A 23,657-nucleotide genomic window follows, 5' to 3' on the forward strand; every position below is an offset into this window, starting at 1 on the left:
CACTTTACAGATGTAGCACCATCCTAGATATGTGCTAAGGTAAGGTACGTTTAGTTATGGCTCACTGTATCCAGTGGAGCTGCATTTCATTGTTAGGTAAATTTCATTTTGGCTCACTGTAATCAGCATGGCTTTATTGATGAATCTGACCTGTTCTATGTTTCAGTGGGTGAAAAATTGACTGCTTCCCCCTGGTTAGTCCAGAAATGTTCTGGAAGTTAGTGGGCAGGAAGAATCTAATCGGCAGCTGAATTTTCATACAGCCCTGACCAATCCATGGGGAGAGGTGCCCAGATGGTGACTGGGAGCAGCCTGAGGAGAACACAGCCTGAGGGGGGGAGCTGCTAGCTCCCTAGGCTTTGCTACCATGTGCCTGTGGGTTTCAAGGCCTCACTTGGGTTGACTGAGGGACTTATGCTACTGAGAATTGCTAAAGCTGACTGAGGAACTGTCATCTGAGGATCTGGTCTGGTACCACTGGGTAAAAGTGTCTGGAGGATATTGTAAGGAGACAACCAACTTTCCAAGGACATTTGTGAGTTCAGAGATTTTAGAGTCTATGTGCAGGGGACATTGTGTCCTGTGTCCTGCAGTAGTGTATTTAGGTTTTGTGCTGCTCTAGGCCTGACTAAACTCTTGCACCCCCTAATTTAAATATGACCCACCCCTTCCTGTCAAGGCCACACCCCTTGCTGTTTAAGACCCGCCCTGAAATTTACGAGTAGGGACACTAGTTCTGAGAGCCTGGGGGGGTGCAATGTATTCCCTTAATTTGCATAGATTTCCTCCCACTTCCTGTTTGGCTATGGGGCAGGAAGTGAAGGGAAATCTCTGCAATGGGACAAGGATGGTAAAAAATAAACTGACAGGGGCTATAAGAAAATGTAGCACAGTGAGGAAGGTTTGTGGTCCAGGATGAGAGGACAGTCAAAATTATAAGCAGTGCCCCCCATAGTTGCGGACAGCCGGCCGCCCACATACTGGAAGCAGTGCGGCCGCTTTATGGGGGCGCCAGACTAATTTGCCTCTCAGCCCAGTCTGCCCCATAAGACTTGCGCAACACTAACAGTGTAGCGCAAGCCGGCGGGGACTCTTTCCGTGCTGCCCCCCTGCAAAGTGCTGCCCTAGGCCTGGGCCTTGTCGGCCTAGGCCAGGATACAGCGTTGGTGTCCTGAAGAGCTCAGTCTATTTAATTCTTAGTGAAAAGACTTTACTTAGACTGTCCAGAGAGGAAGATTAATCTCCTCAAGTTGCCAGAAAACAAAATAAAATTGAAGGCGTGCACACCTATTGCATTTCCAAAAATATTTAATCAAAAAATTAAATAAACAATGGATACTTACAAGATTCCAAAAAATCATAGGCCATAAAACCACAATGCTGAACAGGGTGGACACGAATGTGCCGTATTCACATCACAGGGCATACAACTGACGCATTTCGGGGTGCACCCCCTTTTCTCAGAGCAAAGCAAAGCACTCAGATTGTACACTAAGAAACACCTCACAGTGTTGGAAGTGACTGTTTGCTTTTGTATGTTCCTCAAGTTGCCACTACAAAGCCCAGTCATTTGGTTTCTTATGCAAGGACTTCGCTCATAGTTTTACAAGAGAAAGTTTAGTGTCCGCAAATCATTGCTAGGATGTCCTACCAATACCCACTACCTATCCAAGTTCTTAGAATGGTTAGTCAGCCTGAAGAGTGACTGTAACTGTGTGTTTTGTTGCGAGAAAACTACTGGGAAAAGGATCCGGGCAAACTACTTAGTGGCTCCTACGGGGGGGAGAAATACACAGAATTTGAAGACTCTGAAATGCATTTTCACCTGCAATAAATGCTTAGGAAACAATTCCTTGTAATTTGCCAGACTTGAAAGAAACTGCATTTAATTTGTGTTTAGTAATTTCTACAGCAAGTGTACTGGTGTAAACAGTGGCATTGTACTAAAAAGTGAAGACATTATAAATACATAATATAAAGTGTATCAAAAGAAGCTATATATATATATATATATATATATATATATATATATATATATATACATATATACACACACACACACACACACACACTGTATTTATTTATATAATTTATTTTTAGTAGATTTTTTTTTATATATATCTTTTATAGAAAAATGCAATTATTCTCAGGCTAGGTTTACAGATACTTTTTTTTAGCTTAGGGAGAGCTTATATATATATATATATATATATATATATATATATATATATATATATATTAGATCTTGTTTTATATAGGGGGAGAGATGAATGATTCACTAACTTAATCATAAAAAACAAATATAAATGGAACTCAATCTTTAATTGTTGTAATTAATAATTTCATATGCAGTATATTGGCCAAGAGATTTTGGGGTGGATGAAAATAGGCGCCTGCAGGTTATAACACCTTAATACCCTAGTAAAAAAGGTATAGTAACCATAAAAATCACATAAAATCAAACAACGTCCATGGAATAAAAATGTGTATAGTTTAAAAGTGTCCAAGCACCAGGGCAGCTCTTCAGGTGAGCAGAAGCTGGATCGCCAATTTTAGGAACTGTAACCATTTTTATACACAGTCCCCCCATTTTCAGGGGGTCAAATATAATTGGACAAATAGATATAATAATAAATAAAATGTTCATTTTTAATATTTTGTTGAGAATCCTTTACTAGCAATGACTGCCTGAAGTCTGGAACCCATGGACATTACCAAAGACTGGGTTTCCTCCTTTCTGATGCTTTGCCAGGCTCTGACTGCAGCTGTCTTCAGTTTTTCTTTGTTTGTGGGTCTTTCTGCCTTCAGTTTTGCCTTCAGCAAGTGAAATGCATACTCAATTGGGTTGAGATCAGGTGATTGACTCGACCATTGCAGAATATTCCACTTCTTTTCCTTCAAAAGCTCCTGGGTTGTTTTTGCAGTGTGTATTGGATCATTGTCCATCTGTACTATGAAGCTCTGTCAAATCAACTTTGCTGCATTTGGCTGAATCTGGGCTGACAGTATATCTCTAAACACTGCAGAATTCATCTGGCTGCTTCTGTCCTCTCTAACATCATCAATAAACACCAATGACCCAGTGCCACTGGAAGCCATCTACCATGTTTTACAGATGAGGTTGTGTGCTTTGGATCATGAGCTGTTCCAAACTTTCTCAAAACTTTTTTCTTCCCATCATTCTGGTATAGATTAATCTTAGTTTCATGCTTTTCCAGAACTGGTCTGGCTTATTTAGATGTTTTTTTGGCAATGTCTAATCTGGTTCTAATTTAGGCTTATGGATGGGTTGCACCTTGTAGTGAACCTCTGTATGCTCTTGTGAAGTCTTCTCCTGATTGTAGACTTTGACAATGATACACCCACCTCCTGGAGAGTGTCCTTCACTTGTCTGGATGTTGTGAATGGGATTTTCTTTACCATAGAGAGGATCCTGCGATCATCCACCACTGTTGTCTTCTGTGGATGTCCAGGCCTTTTTATGTTGCTGAGCTCACCAGTGCGTTCTTCTTTCCTCAGAATGTACCAAACTGTTGATTTGGCCACTCCTAATGTTGCTGCTATCTTTCCGATGGATTTGTTTCATTTTTGAAGCCTTACAATGGCCTGTTTCACTTGCATGGACAGCTCCTTCGAACGCATGATGTAGGTTCACAGCAATAGATTCCAAATGCAAATAACGAAGAAGTAGCACACATCTGGCCATGAAACAGCTTTTAAATTTAATTGTCCAATTACTTTTGGCCCCTTGAAAAAGGAGGGATGGCTATTCTGAAAAACTAATTCCTAAACCCTTCCTCCGATTTGGATGTACATACCGTCAAATGAAACCCGAGAGTGTGCGCTTTTGTCTGTATCCATTATATAATGATAGCTTGAATATGTTTTGGTGAATACCTGAAAAAAACTAAAATTGTGTCTATGTCCAAATATATATGGACCTAACTGTATATTTGTATATAATTCTTCAAAGCCCAGCTCTGGGAAATTGTAAAATCATCACACACAGTGGGGCTGCGCCCGCACAGCAAAGGCTAACTACTCATTTTGTCTAGGGGTGAGGAGAAACATTTTTAATTACTGAATATTCCACTCCCCTGGCAGATGGCAACATGTCCAGTGTAGGGATATCGGCCCTGCATTGGTCTTGATGAAGTCAGGATCCTAGACCCCTAGAGCATGGGAGAGAAGACACTTCGGGGATAGGTCTAGCAGCAAGGAGGAGCAGAGGATCGGGTAAGTAAATCTTTTTTATTCTTCCCCTAGACCAGTGAGGGCGAACCTTGGCACCACAGATGTTTTGGAACTACATTTCCCATGATGCTCGTGCAATGTAGTTCCAAAAGATCTGGGGTGCCAAGGTTCGCCATCACTGCCCTAGACCTAAGCAAGCAATTAACCCTTGAAGTGTGGGCACAACCCCATTGCGAGGGATAATTTTTTAGCTGCCTGGAGTTGGGCTTTAAGTTTATTAGTGGTTAACATATTTACTCTACCATTTTACAATTAAAAATTTGTTTCATTGATTTTATCATGAATTCCTATGTGTAATTGATGTGTCACTAAGCTCCTGCAAACAACCACAGCTATCATACCAGTCTATTGTCTGTCTGCAAACTTGGACACATATCTTCCTTTGGCCACAGAGGGCTGCTCGATGTCTTCATTTTGCTGCAGGCTTTTACCACTGATTCATTTGTAAGTGCATTTTAGTCTCTTTTAAAAAAAATGGTTTGCTTTGTTTAAACGTTTGTTTCCCCTTTAACAAAATACTGCCTGATGTATGCAGGAAAGGAGCAGTTTTAACTAAAGCAGTATTAAACCCAAAAGCAAACATTTATTATATTGCAGCTTACCGATTCTTATGTGATGGCTGCATTCATTTTCTTCTTTAGGATTTCTTTCTTCTGTTTTCATCTGGTGATCCAGCCACTAAGTTGGTTGTTTTTCACAAGCTGTCCAGCAGAATGTATCAGTTCACACGGATGAGGCAAACTAAACAACACTGTCAGCAGTGAATAAAATGATCACCCTTTATTTATCCATGTAAAACCTTTATCCCAAAAGAAAAAAAAAAACAGTTTGCTGTAACTGATTGTAACTGATTATAAAGTGTGATCTGGTGTTTAGCTTCAAGTTGCTAGTGTATTTAAATCTGCTAACACATTTAACATTTCCCTCCCCCCAAACTGACAATGCTGCGGTTTGCTGTGCCTCCTGTTCTCATTCCTTCAGAGTTCCGTTTCACTAATACAGGAGGCATGTTACTAGCCATATCACCACGTGAAAACAGGGGAAAAAAGGCAAACAAAAGAAAACAAATGCAGCCACTACATCTAATGATTGGTAAGTTGCAATATAATACATTTTTGGTTTTAGGTTTAACCACTTTAGCCCCGGAAGATTTGGCTGCTAAACGACCAGCCCATTTTTTGCGATTTGGCACTGCGTCGCTTTAACTGACAATTGCGCTGTCGTGCGACGCTGCACCCAAACAAAATTGACATTTTTTTTCCCACAAATAGAGATTTCTTTTGGTGGTATTTGATCATCTCTGCGGTTTTTATTTTTTGCGCTATAAACAAAAAAGAGTGACAATTTTGAAAAAAAACCACAATATTTTGTACTTTTTGTTATAATAAATATCCCCATTTTAAAAAAAAAAACAGCTAATCTCAGTTTATGTATTCTTCTACGTATTTTTGGTAAAAAAAAATCGCAATAAGCGTATATTGATTGGTCTGCGCAAAAGTTATAGCGTCTCCAAAATAGGGGATAGATTTATAGCATTTTCATTATTTTTTATTTTTTGTACTAGTAATGGCAGCGATCTGCGATTTTTATCGTGACTGCGGCATTATGGCGGACACTTCGGACACTTTTGACACATTTTTGGGACCATTTAAACAGCGATCAGTGCTATAAAAACGCACTGATTACTGTAAAAATGTCACTGGCAGGGAAGGGGTTAACACTAGGTGGCGATCAAGGGGTTAACTGTGTTCCCTGTGTGTGTTTCTAACTGTGGGGGGAGTGGACTTACCTAGAGGAAATGACAGATCGTGATTCCTAGCTATTAGGAACTCACGATCTGTCTCTCCTCACAGAACAGAACAGAGATGTGTGCGTTTCCACATACACATCCCTGTTCTGCCTCTCGTGCCCATGATCGCTCATGGCTGGCGGTCATCGCGTCTGTCGGCCACGAGCATCGGCACCCCCCCGAGTGCAGCGGGGGTGCACGTGCGCCTGCAATCCCGCTTAAAGGAGCTAACGTACAGCTACGACAGCTCGCGGGATCGAGCCGACCTGCTGCAGTATAATGACGGCGGCTGGTCGGCAAGCGGTTAAAGTGGTTGTGAAGTCAGAAGGTTTTTTATCTCAATGCATTTAATGCATTAAGATAAAAAAACCTTCTGTGTGTAGCAACCCCCCTTAGCCCCCCTAATACTTACCTGAGCCCGATCTTCCTCCAACAATGTCCATGAGTTCCTCAGCCGTCCTCTGAGGCTGAGACACAGCAGCAGCGCCATTGGCTCCCGCTGCTGTCAATCAAAGTCAGTTAGTTAATTAGGAGAGAAAGGGGCGGGGCCGAACCGGGGCTCCGTGTCTGAATGGACACAGGAAGCTGTGGCTCGGCTCGGGTGTCCCCATAACAAGCTGCTTGCTGTGGGAGCACTTGACAGGAGGGAGGGGCCCAGAGAGCGGTTGGGGGACCCGAGAAGAGGAGGCTTCTCTGTGCAAATCCACTGCACAGAGCATGTAAGTATAGCATGTTTGTTATTTTTAAAGAAAAAAAAAAAGAACAAGACTTTACAATAATTTTAATACTGGTTTATGCTTGGTGCACGTGTCGCTGCAGGTGTGGGAATCACAGCGATTCCTGCACCCGCAACCACACACAGTGGAAAAAACACGCAGTGCTGCCATTCATTCTGAATGGCAACCCATGCATGAAAAAAAATCGAAGTGCGTGTGCGGAAACTGCAGAAAATTTGCATGGTCAAAATGAGCACCCTTTTCTGCGGGAAGCCCATTGAAATGAAAGGGCTGCCGTCGGGTAGGATGGAATGATGCAATCTCTGGGAGCTTTTCAGTCATAATTCGGGAAGTACATAAATGGCCTACACCTATCTAAAGAGTGGTATTTAACTTTAGTCAAAGTTGCACTGTTTGTTTTTATCTATAGACACCCCTTATCTCCATAGGCAGTTTTTGGTAAAGGTGAATTAACCATTTAAAAGGTAAACCCTTTTCTCCTTCTATCCTTGCACAGTGTATGGACTACCCGAGCCTGCTCTAAGGTGCTGCACAATCCATATGCTTCCAATTTTGGATTGGATTTTCTCATATTGATCTTCCCAGCAGTAAGCTCTGAAAATCGAGTCATATGTACTTTCTTCAGTATGTGAGCAGAATGATATGGTGATTGGTGACCAACAGGTTAAGCTATCCAGGCATTTTATAAAACTCTTCCTTCATTGAGAACTGATCAAAGTAAAGCTGAGCAATAGGGGGTCAAGTGATGTTCTCTGTCTATGATACTACAGAATGCACGTACAGTAGACCACAGAAATTACAGCAAAGTAATTAATGATTCCTGCAATAGGAAGAGAAAGATCAATACACACAGGGAGACCAGGGGCTATGGGTAGCATGAACTACACTAAGAATGAAATAGTAGGCAAATAATTGAATTACATTCCCTTCAAATGTATTAACAAAATTATGTTAAGAGGTGTAGGAGGAGGGATAAGAGAGAGGAAGGCAGCAAATATACTATATACACCCACCTCCCTGTGTTCTCACCCCATCCTTAAATATCTCTGTCTAACAAGACTTGGACTAGGACTTGTTGCTGGCAGGAATCAGAGGCACAGAGAAGAGATCCTACTCAGACAAAATGTGGTGGAGGTTCTCAACATTTTCAAAGCAGGTGAAGAAGCACCCTGGAGTAAGTCCTGCATTTACTATTGTTATAGCTTTTTTATATATATATATTTCTAATAGCTGCAAAGTTAGTAGGCAGTGGCACTACATAATGTATATCTGCTGTAAACTTTTTAAGTTATGTAAAAAGAAAAAGTAGGTTAGAAAATTGTCACAGTTACTTTATTTGCAGTGTCCTGAATAAAATGAGTCATATATTCAGCTGTAAATCCTCATCTGAATGATGATGCTCCAGTCACTCTTACAAGTGGGAATAACTAATTGTAACGGATGTAACCATGCCCAGACTGCTGCTTCTTATCTCAGCACTCTTCTTTAGAAGGAAAACTTTTAGTGTATTCAAGGTACCTTGTGATGAGAGACATATAGGGGCTGCTTGTGATGAGAGACATATAGGAGCTGCTATTGCTGGCATAACTTTAAAAGAGTGAGGCTAGTGAGTCACAGACCCAGAACAAGTATGCACCCAGTGAAGGCTGAAAAGTCTAAACTGTTATCCTGCCTACTTGTTCCAAATCACAGGTGGGGTGAAACTAATGTTAACTCCTTTTACAATTAGACAACAACTCTTGCATTTATCACCTAACAGGTTCATTCTATAGTAAATAACTTGTATCTGAAGCAACATCAAAGTTTTGTACGCAAGATGGATAACGTGTAGAGACTGCATTTACGTGTAGTAATTTCATATAACCCTTGCAGAGGGTGAAAATCTTTTTTTTAACTGATTTAAGTTTCATTATCTGCATGTTGTCAGAGCTCCTTTCCTGGTTACTGCAAATAGTTATGGTAGTGTCAGATCATTTTTTTGTAAACTGGTGGTGAGTGAATAGGTTCCAACTTTTATTGGCAATGGGTTTAGCACCCCTTTTCATTGATTGTTAAGGGAGAAGTGCCCACTGATCATGATGATCAGTGGTAAAGTGTAACTTTACATTGGTGGTCAGTGGTTAAGTGCCACCATTGTATTGGAAGTTAGTGGTGAAAGTGCTCCTTACACTGGTGGCCAAAAGTGAAGGTCGTCCTTACATCGATGGTCAGTGGGAGAAGTCACCCTTAAATTGAAGGCAAGTAGTGAAGCCACCTTTCATTGATGATTAGTGGTAAGGTTTTCCTTTACATTGATGATCAGTTGGAGAAGTGCCCAATTACATTGGTGGTCAGTGGTTAAGTCCCACCAGTGTATTGGAAGTTAGTGGTGAAGTGTTCCTTACATTGGTGGCCAAAAGTGACGTTCATCCTTACATTGATGGTCAGTGGGAGAAGTCACCCTTAAATTGAAGGTAAGTAGTGAAGCCACCTTACATTGATGATTAGTAAGGTTTTCCTTTACATTGCTGATCAATTGGAGAAGTGCCCCATTTCATTTGAAGTAGGCGGAGAAGTGCCCCCTTACATTGACAGTAAGTGAAGAAATACCCCATTACATTGTTGGCCAGTGGTGAAGTTCCCCTTCCATTGGCGGTTAGTGGAGAAATGCCCTTTTACATTGGCGATCAGGTTAGTGCGCTCTAATATTGGTAGCTGCAGAGAAGTGCCATCTTTTGTTGGTGGTCTGTGAGAAAAGTTCCTCTTTTCATTGATAGTCAGCCGTGTCCGGTGGTAAAATGGTAGATTAAGAGATCATTGTTGTCAGTTCATCTTACAAATTTCTAGATCTGGCTAACCCAGCAAGAGAACCTGGTTGTGTGCCCCAGGTGCCAAGGTCTAGTGATGGTCATGATGATTTTCCTTCCTCATCCATACATGGTTCATTAGCTGCCATGTTGTCCCTGTTCCTTCTTTTTTATACCAATTTACAGAAGTGTAAGTAAACCAGTAATTGACATTCTACTCCATTATTAGTCACATCTGGACTATTACAGGTACCTTGTGATGACAGATGTTTGGCAGCTACTATTGCTGGCATAACTTTAAAAGAGTGAGGCTAGTGAGTCACAGACCCAGAACAAGTATGCACCCAGTGAAGGCTGAATAGTCTAAACTGTCATCCTGCCTACTCATTTCAAATCACAGGTGGGGTGAAACTAGTGTTAATATCTTTTACATTTAGACAGCAACAACTTGTATTTCTCACATAGCAGGTTCATTCTATAGTAAATAACTTGTATCTGAAGCAACATCACAGTTTTGTACGCAAGATGGATAAGGTGTAGAAACTGCATTCACTTAGTAATTTCATATTACCCTTGCAGAGGGTGAAAACTTTTTTTTTAACTGATTTAAGTTTCAATATCTGCATGTTGTCAGAGCTTCCTCTCTGGTTACTGCAAATAGTTATGCAAATCAGTTGTAGTGTGAGATTATTTTTTTAAACCTTGAAATTTTTAAATTTATGCAGAGGAAGAGAAGGCAAAAATTATTGCCAAAGTGATACCTTTTAGTAGCTAATTAAGGTATTAAAAACACAAGGTTTTTATAACACTGGGTTCCTTCTTCGGGTATATTGAGAGATAAAAGCCAAATTGGCAGAGTACAAAATAATATTAATTCTAAGCAAATATTTGAACAGAGTTAAAGTGTTGATATGATAATAAAAGATGACATGTAAATTAGCTGTTAATATGTTTACTCACAAAATATGATAAACCACAGCAAATAATAATACAACAATATTTTATTCCATGTGTAGTACAAGCGGAACCATTTATTATATGTGATGAGCAGCCATGAGGTGTTAAAATAGTACAGCTCATTAAAAAGAAGTTATTATGCAATCTAATTCTCTACAAGTCTAAAAGTTTTTAAAAATTTTTGACAGTCCATGTACTGGTGAGAGTAACATTAGAGAGAAAAAAAACAACCCATATATAGTATTTCTGTGATTCCAACAAAATAAGGATATAATAAGCATAATAAGCAAGGATTGTGAAAGCTGCAATAGTCAGTATACATGGCTACAGCACGCTGGGGTTGATTTACTAAAACCGAAGAATGAAAAATCTGGTGCAGCTGTGCATAGAAACCAGCTTCCAGGTTTTATTGTCAAAGCCTTGCGGCTTCACGGCCATGTCCCTACTGCACATGCACGCTGCACTCTCTTACTGGCCTGGCAGAGGGGGAGGGAGAAGGAGGAGGGGCCCGGATATGTGACATACTTTGTCGTGGCCTGGTCTCCTGAAAGTGGGGTCAGAGTACCTGTCAAAAACAGGTACCTTCTCCCCCTGAAAGGTGCCAAACGTGGCACCGGAGGGGGGGGGAATAAGTGGAAGTTCCACTTTTGGATGGAATTCCGCTTTAACTGAACAAGCTGAAGTTAGACGCTGATTGCTACCAAGCACGGTTGCACCAGATTTTAAGTAGGCAATTTAACAAGGGGCATTGTTAAATAGCCTACTTGTTTATATTCTGCACACATATTCCGCAGTCCTTGTACTGTCATAAGTGAGAATCTCACAGACAAACATAAACCTCAGGACAAAAGAGCATTTTTACACATTGATACTCTATCTTTCTGTATACTTAGGGAGGTCAGTGATCAAGCGTATGCCTGGGGAATGCACTGTGCTGAAAAGTTAGTGTAATGTCTTCATACAGGTGATTGATTATTGGAGAAATACCCTTTACATTAGTGGTCAATGGGAATTTTCTCCCTTACATTATACCTAAGTTCCCACTTAAAGTATATTAGTTGTCATAATATTATTCATATTATTAGTGTTTACAGGATGTCTACAAGCCAACCTAAATGCACTGTTTAATTGGGCAGCTGTGTAGCAAATGAGATTTAATGTTGATAAATATAAAGTTATGCACTTGGGGGGCTAAAAGTATGCATTATACATACTGGAGGCAGCACAACTGCATACCTCCCAACTTTCTGAGATGGGAATGATTGACACCTATTATCAAAAGTATGCAGGCATAGGGCACACCCCCTGCCACACCCCCTTAAAGCGTTTTTAAACCACTGGACATGTTTTTTTTTCTTAACTTGCAAGGTAATGTAATAATGTGCTAGTATGCATTGCATACTAGCACGTTATGTTAAACTTACCTTAAAACTAAGCTCTTCCAGCGTAGCGATGTCAGAGCTGCAGATGCTCCCATCTTCACTTGTCTTACTTCCGGATTTGCAGACTTCGGCTCTGTGACTGGCCAGAACCGTGATGACGTCACTCCCGCGCATGCGCGCAGGAGCCGCCGTTTACGGCACAGGTGGCCATTACTTCAGAGCGCATGCACCAGTGAGGACACTGGCTGCATTTACAGTAAATATCTTCTAAACGGTGCCCGTTTAGGAGATATATACACTACCTATAGGTAAGCCTTATTATAGGCTTGCCTATAGGTAAAAGTTAGTAATGGAAGTTTACTTCCACTTTAAAGGCGACTTGTAGAAAAATGATCGATTAAACTCTCAAGTGCTTTTTTACCACTACTATTCCGTTATATTGGCTTTTGGAAAATTTACAAATGCAGTAATTTACAAATGGGGTGAAAGCTTTAGCACTGTAAAACACTTTTTGATAGATAAAAAGTGCATTTTATATACAACTATATAGATTAGACCAAAATGAGGGACAAATGAGGAGGAAAGCGGGACAGTCCCTCAAAATCAGGGACAGTTGGGAGCTATGCAACTGGGGGAATCAATGGTGGAGAAGGATCTGGGTGTTCTGGTAGATCATAAGCTTAAAAATAGCATGATGCCAATCTGCGGTTTCCAAAGTGAGCAAAATCCTTTCTTGTATTAAGAGAGTTATAGACTCCAGAGAGAGAGAGATATACAGTATCTCACAAAAGTGAGTACACCCCTCACATTTTTGTAAATATTTTATTATATTTTTTTATTCAGTGAGAACACTGAAGAAATGACACTTTGCTACAATGTAAAGTAGTGCGTGTACAGCTTGTATAACAGTGTAAATTTGCTGTCCCCTCAAAATAACTCAACACACAGCCATTAATGAGGGGAATGTGGGGAAAAGACTGCACTACAACATATATAAGCAATTCAAAATGAAGAAAAAAAGCTGCCAACACTCAAACAAAGTTCAACGTGAATATTAAAGTGACTGTGTGGCGCTAATATACAAACTAAAAAAGAGAGTAGTGCATGTATGCTGGATGTGGTACAAATGAAATCAAGTGTGATGTGTGAATTATCCCTTCACATCTGTTTGGACTATTGTTTCATGTTTGATTCATACACTTACTGTGTCTAACACAGTCATTTGCCTTTTCTTGTTTTTTGGTTTATTCACACATCACACTTGATTTCATTTGTACCACATCCAGGATACATGCACTACTCTCTTTTTTAGTTTGTATATTAGCGCCACACTGTCACTTTAATACACAGCCATTAATGTCTAAACCATTGGCAACAAAAGTGAGTACACCCCTAAGTGAAAATGTCCAAATTGAGCCCAAAGTGTCAGTATTTTGTGTGGCCACCATTATTTTCCAGCACCATCTTAACCCTCTTGGGCATGGAGTTCACCAGAGCTTCACAGGTTGCCACTGAAGTCCTCTTCCACTCCTCCATGATGACATCACAGAGCTGGTAGATGTTAGAGACCTTGCGCTCCTCCACCTTCCGTTCGAGGATGCCCTACAGATGCTCAATAGGGTTTAGGTCTGGAGACATGCTTTGCCAGTCCATCAACTTTACCCTCAGCTTCTTTAGCAAGGCAGTGGTCATCTTGGCGGTGTGTTTGGGGTCGTTATCATGTTGGAATACTGCCCTTTGGCCCAGTCTCCGAAGGGAGGGGATCATGCTCTGCTTCAGTATGTCACAGTATATGTTGGCATTCATGGTTCCCTCAATGAACTGTAGCTCCCCAGTGCCGGAAGCACTCATGTAGCCCCAGACCATGACACTCCGCCACCATGCTTGACTGTAGGCAAGACACACTTGTCTTTGTACTCCTCACCTAGATGCCACCACACACGCTTGACACCAACTGAACCAAATAAGTTTATCTTCGTCGACCACGTTGAGGCCTGTTCTGAGTGGAACCTGTCCTGTTAAACCACTGTATGGTCTTGGCCACCGTGCTGCAGCTCAGTTTCAGGGTCTTGGCAATCTTCTTATAGCCTAGGCCATCTTTATGTAGAGCAACGATTCTTTTATTCAGATGCTCAGAGAGTTTTTTGCCATGAGGTGCCATGTTGAACTTCCAGTGACCAGTATGAGAGAGTGAGAGCGATAACACCAAATTTAACACACCTGCTCCCCATTCACACCCGAGACCTTGTAACACTAAAGAGTCACATGACACCAGGGGGGGTGGCTAATTATGCCCAATTTGAACATTTTTACTTAGGGGTGTACTCACTTTTGTTGCCAGCGGTGTAGACATTAATGGCTGTGTGTTAAGTTATTTTGAGGGGACAGCAAATTTACACTGTTATACAAGCTGTACACTCACTACTTTACATTGTAGCAAAGTGTCATTTCTTCAGTGTTGTCACATGAAAAGATATAATAAAATATTTACAAAAAAGTGAGGGGTGTACTCACTTTTGTGAGCTACTGTAATTTTACCCCTCTACAAATCATTAGTAAGACCTCATCTAGAATATGCAATTCAGTTTTGGGCACAAGTTCACAAAAAGGATATCGGGGAACTGGAGAAAGTGCAGAGAATGACAACCAAACTGATAAGAGGCATGGAGGAGCTCAGCTATGAGGAAAGATTAGAGGAACTGAATGGATTCTTTCTTGAGTAGAGGAGATTAAGGGGGATATGATCAACATGTATAAGTACATAAGTGGTCCATATAGTGAACTTACTGTTGAGTTATTCACTTTAAGGTCATCAACAGAGGACAAGGGGGCACTCTTTACGTCTGGGGAAACAGAGATTTATCCTCCAAATATGGAAAGGCATCTTCACAGTAAGAGCTGTGAAAAAGTGGAATAGGCTCCCCCAAGAGGTGGTTCTGGCCAGCTCAGTAGATTGTTTTAAAAAAGGTCTGGATTCTTTCCTAAATGCACAAAATATAAATTAATACTAATATTTATAGGTACATTTGGTAAGTTAATCCAGGAAATAACTGATTGCCTCTTAAGGGTTCAGGAAGGAATTTCTTTCCCCACTGAAGCATATTGGATAATGCTTTATTGTTTTGGGTTTTTTTGCCTTCCTCTGGATCAACTGTAGGTATAGGATTGGGTATATGGAGGTTTTCGATTTGTAAGTGTGTGTGGTTTTTTTTTTTTTTTTTTTTTCTCTCTGTGGGCTGAACTGGATGGACTTGTGTCTTTTTTCAACCAGACTAACTTTGTGACTATGGTTGAAAATGGTAGCTTAATATATATGTGGCCAGTGAACAAATTTCCCTTTGTGTTGCTAGTGTAGTACTCATTATATTGGTGGAGTAAACAGGCTCCAACTTTTATTGGTAGTGAGTTTAGCACTCCTTTTCATTGATTGTTAAGGAGGATGTGCCCACTTATAGTGGTGATCAGTGGTAAAGTGTAACTGTATTGGAAGTCAGGGTGAAGTGCTCCTTACATTGGTGGCCAAAGGTAAAGTTTGTCCCTACATTGATGGTCAGTGGGAGAATTGACCCTTACATTGGAGGTAAGTAGTGAAGTGCCACCTTAAATTGATGGTTAGTGGTAAGGTTTTCCTTTACAATGATGATCAGTTGGAGAAAAGACCCTTACATTGGAGGTAAGTAGTGAAGTGCCACCTTACATTGATGGTTAGTGGTAAGGTTTTGCTATACATTGATGATCAGTTGGAGAAGTGTCCCATTACAATGGCAGTAAGTGGAGAAGTGCCCCCCTACATTGACAGTAAGTGGAAAAGTGCCCCCTTACATTGGCAGTAAGTGAAGAGCCCCCTTACATTGGCAGTAAGTTGAGAAGTGCCTCTTTGGTGGCTGCAGAGAAATGCCATCTTTCGTTGGTGGTCTGTGAGAAAAGTACCTCTTTACATTGATAGTCAGCAGTGTCTGGTGGTAAAATTGTAGTTTAATAGATCATTGGTGTCAATTCACCTTACTGGTTCCTAGATCTGGCTAACCAGCAAGAGAGCCTAGTAATGTGCCCCAGGTACCAGGGTCTAGGGATGGCCATAATATTCCTTCCTCATCCATACATGGTTCATTATCTGCCATGTCCCTGTTCCTTCTTTTTATATATGAGTTTACAGAAATGTAAGTCAGCCAGTGATTGACATTCTACTCCATTATTAGTCACATCTGGAGCAGAAAGATTTGAAAGTTTATAAAGCATTTATAAGGCAGTTTTGTAAGGCTGGTTTCGGTGCATTAATTTTTCTTTACTCAAATTTATTTAGCATCTATTATTGTCATTGCAAAGTATTGGTATAGCAATGCTATGTTGTTTGTTCTGTAAGTTAATGTTGATGGAGATACCCAGCAAATGTTTCAGAAGATGAAAGTAAACCTTTATGTTAGTACTGGTGTGCTTTGGAATTCTTATGTTTAACACTATGGGGTGAAAGGTCTTTCATTTGGAGGCTGTCCAGAAGCAGAGCACACTTCCCAGGACCTCGCTTCCTCCCCAGATTCATCCCCGTTAGCTGATTATACACAGTTTTTCCATTAAACTCATTAATGTTCCTCAGAGTTATCACAGAATAATAACCTCTATAGGTTCATTGTCATTGCAGTGATCCTTAGCTCCCTGGTTCCTCTCTGTGCAGTCTTCATTTGAACATCAACAAAGAAGGCAGTGACACCACCTGAATGACATCCCCACCTCTTCCATAGGAATATATGTGGAACACATCATTTAGAAGGGATGCAAGAAATTAATTTCATAGCTGGTCCTGTGGCTGTGAAGGCAAGCCTGCAAGTAGGGAAGATTACCTTTCTAAAGGGACAGCATTATAGACCCAGCAGGGATCAAATCCCATCCAATTTACCCAAAATTAAAATATGTGGTGTATATTTCTGCTTTAGCATTAGTGCATATTTGTGTGCACAAACGTTTAATATTTGGGAATGAACACTTTAGTTAATCTATATTTTATGATCTTTTCTTTCTCCAGGTATCCCTAAAAACATTAAAATAACTAAAGAGATGATAACCAGCCACAATTTTTTATACATATTTTCAGTATTACTGTAGTAGGGGATCAAATAATTATCTAGCCATAGAACATCACAGGCGCTACGTGTACCACTAATAGAAAATAGGTGATTCTGAAACTGTGATCCACTGTACTGAAGAGTAGGTAGGAGAAGTAAAGAAGTATGACATTGCCTTTTTTGTTCTTCACTGTGTTTCAAGTTTATGTATGGCCAAAACTTTTGGGTAGATCAAGGAAGAATCAGAACCCCTGTTAGGTTTTGTTTATCATCTGTGTTCCTGCTAAATTAAATAACCATCAGTATGGGGGAGATTTACTAAAGCTTGAGAGTGACAATTCTGATGCAGTTCTGCACAGAAACCAATCAGCTTCCAGGTTTTATTGTCAACCCTTAATTGAACATGCTGAAGTTAGAAGCTGATTGGCCACCATGGACAGATGCACCAGATTATGAGTGCTCCAGTTTTATTAAATCTCCCCATCTGTGTCCTGGTGGTCATTTTAAAGCAGAGCTCCAGTTGTTTTTGTGTTTATTAAAAGTCAGCATCTTTATATTAATTTAAAATTCAGTAGCTATAAATAGTGTAAACACAGACTCACCTGTCCCAGGATCCAGCAATGTGGTCACCTGAACCATTGCTTGTCTCCCTCTCCTCTCCCTGGCGCAGGCATTTCAACTGTGGGCACCTGTCTGTGATAGGTTGCACCTTTATGGCGCAGCCTAATGGTCCGGCAGTCTTCTGGGATCTCTGACGTGTCCCAGTGGACTGCAGTGAGGGAGGGGGAGAGGAGAACTTCCGCTTGGATTGCCGAGGTACCCGCTCCCCCAAATGACATGCCAAATGTGGCAGGGAAGGGGGGAGGAGTGCTTAAAGCAGAACTTCCCCTTTTGGGTGGAGCTCCACTTTAAGACAGACAGAAAGTGATGAAAAATCCAAATCCAACATTTTACAGTTGTCAATAAGAACAAGCGGTGAGAGGAAATTTTCATAACTTGTCAGGGATTTCCTCTCAATTCCTTTTGCATCTCCAGGACAGGAAGTAAAGCAAATCTTCCCAATGGGGACACAGAAGGTAAAGAGAAAACCTGACAAAGCTTTTACCCATTTCTTCTCTATACAAACAAAAAAAAAAGTTTTGGCTATACTACACTTTAAGGCAGGGGTCAGCAACCTACGGCCAGCTAAATGTCTGACCTGTCAGTGCACTTGTTGAATTCACGTGCACCCGGCCCGCAGACATTTTAACCCCGGTCGGCTTTCTTGTGATAACACCCAGCGCGGCTAAGAAACTGCTCAGCTGTTATCCCAAGCAGCGGGAGGGGACGTTCCCCCCCGCCTTCCGCGGCTCGCCCAGGCTCTCCCGTCCCACTGGGAGGCCCGAGCGACCAGCCGGCACGTCCGCTGGCTGGCCAGAGAGCCAAACTAAGCCGGAATTGGCTTTGATCGGGTTTTGGATCTAGTAACCCGGAAGCGATGTCATGACATCACTTCCGGTTTACAGAAGACTTAAAGGCGCCAAATTTTTAAAAAATTATAGCGTTCAAAACAGCCAAACTTGTCGTTTTGAATGCTTTTAAGTGCAAAGGAAGGATTTGGGGTCTTATAGATCCCAGGTCCCTCCATAAAGAGTACCTGTCACTGCCTATTACTGTCACAAGGGATGTTTGCATTCCTTCTAAAAGCAATAAAAGTGATCAGAATTTTTTTTTGTAAAGAGACAGTGTAAAAATAAAATAAAAAAAAAAAAATTGAAAGCGCCCCATCCCTTCGTGCTCACGCGCAGAAGTGAACGCATACGTAAGTCATGACTGCAAATATAAACAGTGTTCAAACCACACATGTGAGGTATTGCCTCGATCGTTTGTGCAAGAGCAATAATTCTAGCACAAGACCTCCTCTGTAACTCTAAACTGGCAACCCGTAGACATTTTTAAAGTGTTGCCTATGGAGATTTTTAAGTACCGTAGTTTGTTGCTATTCCATGAGTGTGCACAAATTTAAAGCATAACATGGGGGGGGGGGGTGTAATATGCAGGGGGGCTGTGTAATGTAAATGGATCCAGAGGTGTGGGGCTGTGTAATGTAAAGTGGTCCAGAGGTGCGGGGCTGTGTAATGTAAAGGGGTCCAGATTATTATCTTCATTTATTAGCAGGTGAATGCGGCCCTCCATGCATTCACATACATTGAATCCGTCCCTTAAGTAGAAAAAGGTTGCTGACCCCTGCTTTAAGGTGTCTATTTACTGTGTAAAAAAATTGTTGGACAAATGTAACAAACATTTGCCTAGCTGTGATGAGTTCTGACCATAATATACTTAAACTGGTGATTTCCTATAATGGTCAGCTCCATCTAGTGGCCATATTGTGATATTTTTTCTAATTGAGGCATTTCAGAAAAAATACCGCTTTCTGGCCACTATATGAAACTTTCGATCATAAGAAATAACTGTATTAAACTTAATACAGTCAGAAATCGTCACAGATAGGAAAATGCTTGTCAGATTCATCCAACTCATTTTGTATAATTAGATCCCTAAGCGTAAACAATGGATTCTCTTTATTTTCTGAAGTAAGAGGACATCTCACCAAAACAATGGGATATCCCCTCTTAAGCCACGTACACACAATCAGATTTTCTGATAGGAAATGTGTGATGACAGGCTATTGGCGGAAAATCCGACCATTTGTACGCTCCATCAGACAATTGTTGCCGGATTTTCCGCTGACAAATGTGTGTTGTCGGATTTTCCGAGCGTGTACACAAGTCCTTCGGACAAAAGTCCAAAGTACAAACAAAGTACAAACACGCATACTCTGAAGCAAGGATGAGCCAGAAGCGGTCTGTCTTGTAAACAAATAACATTAGACATGCCATCTGCCAATAGAACTTAACCAAAAAGTGCATTCTATGCATCCAAAATGATAGAAAATATAACAAATCAAATCATTTTTATTCAACCAAAAAATAAAATAAAAGCCTCATGCAAGTGTCCTGCTTCTTAATATAGGGGGTCAACAATGCCAAGAGTTGGTGAAAGCAGGGGTCCGTCATCCGGAGATAATTCTGGAAATCATCTGGATTATTCTCCTGGAGCTCCCGCAGCAAAGGCATATGACATAATTGGTCACGATTAATAAAGCAACCAATTTTTGGTCCAAGAAATCCTCCTCCTCCTGGACTGGAATTGGGTCAAAGCAATAACTCCAAGGCCAATAATAAATAACACGTTATCTCCTCCAATTCCTCCGATTCCGTGACATGTCTGGTTGACGAACGGGTGTTCAGAAACGAACTGAAAAGCACGAAATGAAAAGCGCAAACTAAAAAGCGCTAAATGAAAAGTGTGAAATGAAAAGTACAAATCAACACTTACCAAACTTCTACTAATACGAAATTAGCAGAAGGAGCCCAAAGGGTGGCGCTAAAGAGCTGAAAAACCACATAGTACGTTACTACGTTGGTGTTTGTTGGCCGACAATTCCTTGCCATTTGTATGCAAGACAAAATCCAGGCACACGCCTTTGGACAAAAGTCCGAGGTTTTATCTGTGGAAAATCCGATCGTGTGTACTAGGTTTAAGACAGTTGTCACCAGAAGAGGTTTACCCATTGGAAGTTTTACCATCGCCACCTGTTACAGTGACAGCTCAAAATGCTTAGATATCCCTCACTTTCTATCTCAGTGATAATAATCACCAGGAGTGAGGGTGAATTCCCCCTCAGTGGGGACACAGACAGCAACAAAAACCTGAGAGAGGTTCTATCCCTCCCCTTCTCAAGTCAAAACTAAAAAAGAAAGATTTGGCTGGACTTACACTTTAAATCATAGCTCATAAATCCTTAATCTAATGCTATTGCATCTTCAGGGTGCCAATTAGAGACATATTTTGTAATGCTGAAAGGAAAGAACACATTTTAACTTAGTTTTCTAGAACAACCTAACCTCCCAGTACTGACATAGTAAAAGTCAACAAAGATAGAAGAGGGCAATACTACAGTAGCTCTGAAAAATTTTCAAAATACAATGTACAGGTACATTTTTACTTTTCTGGATGTGCTGATGTGCTAAGCCAGAATAGTCTGTTTAGTTCCATTATGCCTGTACAGCGGCTTAAAGTTTCCATTGTGCTCGATCCAGAATGCTCACATTTTGCTTGTTAACCCGTGGGAACACGTGGGAAATACAAAAACTGTTTTATGCTGTGTCTGTAAACATTGCATAACACAGTTATAAACTGTTGGAAAATGAGCCTCACAACTGCAAGCAACATTTTCAATATCATTTCAAACAAAACCAAAGAAAATTCCCAGCTCAACTTACAGACCAGCCTGCAACCAACCAAATTATCCTGTCTAGCAGTATACATTAAAAACAGGGGTTTAAGTGGTTGAAAATGTTTGTTTTTGTATTTTAAATAACAAACATGCCCATACTTACCTGCTCTGTGCAATGGTTTTGCACAGAACAGCCCCAATAATCTTCTTCTGGGCTCCCCCGCCTGCGATCCAGGCCCCTCCTCCTCACCGGGTGCCCTCAGGGAAAGCTGCTTTCCATGGGGGGGGACCCATGTGGGTTCGCTCCCAAGTCCTGCTGCTATATCCATTGACACAGACAGCGGAGCTAGCCCCACCCCCTGATCCCTTGCCACAGCTTTTGATTGACAGCAGTGGGAGCCAATGGCTGGAGCAGTGCTCGTGCATATCGCTGGATCAGATCGGGTTCAGGTAAGAAAATGGGAGGGTCTGGGGGAGCTGCAGCACAAAAAGTTTTTCACCTTAATGCCTAGAATGCATTAAGGTGACAAATCTTAAGGCTTTACAACCACTTTTAGTTTGCACACATTTGCAAAAACTCACGTAAGCTGTAGAGCCACTTCACGACACCCCGGGAGTATCTGTAGTCCTCACTCTAGATTTTGAGAGCCTTCATAGTAGAAGCACATGCATTATAATGGATAGGCAGATGGCAGGTGAGTCTGGAGGGAGCCCACCCCTCATTAAAGGCACAGGGGCACACTGAACACCCCGTATATAGCACTATGGCAGCAAAGGTGTCCAGTGCCTCCCCTCACCAGTATTCCAACAGTACAAACAAATGGTCACTGCCCCCACCTATAACTGGCCTTTGCAGCAAGGAACACATGGAAAGGCGACACATGTTAAACAAAACCAAAGAAAATTCCCAGCTCAACTTACCGACCAGCCTGCAACCAACTGAATTATCCTATTTTATAATTTCCAGTAAGTTAACGTGGACACCATCAAAAGCTCTTACAGCCTTGAAGCAGAACTCCCATTTTCATGTATTTATTTTTTAATAAATCTCACAGATGTCTTATAAAATAGGAACACAGTGTTCCCCACAGAAGTCTACTCCACTGGAACAGAACACTGAGGCTACAATTCGCACAGGCTCACCAGAATTGGACAATAGAAGATTGGGAAAACATTACCTGGTCTGACAAGCCTCAATTTCAGCTACGACATTCAGATGGTAGAGTCAGAATTTGGTGTAAACAACATAAAAGCATGGATCCATCCTGTCTTGTATCAATGATTCAGGCTGGTGAGTGTGGTGTAATGGTGTGGGGGATATTTTCCTGGCACACTTTGGGCCCCTTAGTACCAACTGAACATCATTTAAATGCCAAGACCTACTTGAGTATTGTTGCTGACCATGTCCATCCCTTTATGACTACAGTGTACCCATCTTCTGATGGCTACTTCCAGCAGGATAATTCACCATGTCACAAAGCTCAAATCATCTCACCACTGGTTTCCTGAACATGACAATGAGTTCACTGTACTCCAATGGCCTCCACAGTCACCAGATCTCAATCCAATAGAGCACCTTTGGGATGTGGTGGAACGGGAGATTCGCATCATGGATGTGCAGCTGACAAATCTGCAGCAACTGCATGATGCTATCATGTCAATATGGACCACAATCTCGGAGGAATATTTCCAACACCTTGTTGAAACTATGCCATGTAGAATTAAGGCAGTTCTGAAGGCAAAAGGGGTCCAACCCGGTACTAGAAAGGCGTACCTAATAAAGGGGCTGTGAGTGTATGTTTAACCTCTTGCCGACCGCCCCACATACATTTACTTCGGGGCAGTGGCTCCTCCACGTTCTGTACGTGATTCTGCATTGGCGGGTCTGGGGCACGTGCGCGCCACTGGCGACCCGCTCCCGTTGTGATTGGACACAGCAGGCGCAAATCAGTGATGTCTGCCAGGACACGCCGATTTTATAAGGCACAGGCAGAACGGCGATCTGCGTATGTAAACAAGGCAGATTGCTGTTCTGTGATAAGAGAAGGCAGTGATCTTGTGTTTCTGCTAAGAAACACGGATCTCTGCCTTCCTACAGCACAAGCATCCCCCACACAGTTAGAAAGCACTCCCTAGGAACACATTTAACCCTTTTATCACCCCTGATGTTAACCCCTTCCCTGCCAATGTAATTAGTATAGTAACAGTGCATATTTTTTAGCACTGATCATTGTATTAGTGTCACTGGTCCCCAAAAAGTGTCAGGTGGCTGATTTGGCCGCTGCAATATGGCAGTCCTGCTATAAGTCGCTGATCACCCCCATTACTAGTAAAAATAAATAAATAAAAATTCCAAAAATAACTATTTTCCCCTGGTAACCTGAGGAGGAACCCTAAGGTTCCATTGAACCCT

General features: G+C 41.4%; 1 long non-coding RNA gene across 2 annotated transcripts in view; it reads left to right on the forward strand.

Moving 5' to 3' along the window:
• Positions 1 to 7,788: 7,788 nt before the first annotated feature.
• LOC141127413 (uncharacterized) overlaps positions 7,789 to 23,657 on the forward strand; it is a 54,863-nt gene continuing 38,994 nt past the window's right edge. The window contains exon 1 of one of the 2 annotated variants that reach the window (XR_012241552.1): positions 7,789 to 7,954. This is a non-coding gene — a long non-coding RNA (uncharacterized lncRNA). The remainder of the gene's footprint in view (positions 7,955 to 23,657) is intronic. The other variant, XR_012241553.1, reaches the window with a different exon arrangement.

This window comes from Aquarana catesbeiana, linkage group LG02, assembly GCF_042186555.1.
Source record: "Aquarana catesbeiana isolate 2022-GZ linkage group LG02, ASM4218655v1, whole genome shotgun sequence".
NCBI classification, from domain to species: Eukaryota; Metazoa; Chordata; class Amphibia; order Anura; family Ranidae; genus Aquarana; species Aquarana catesbeiana.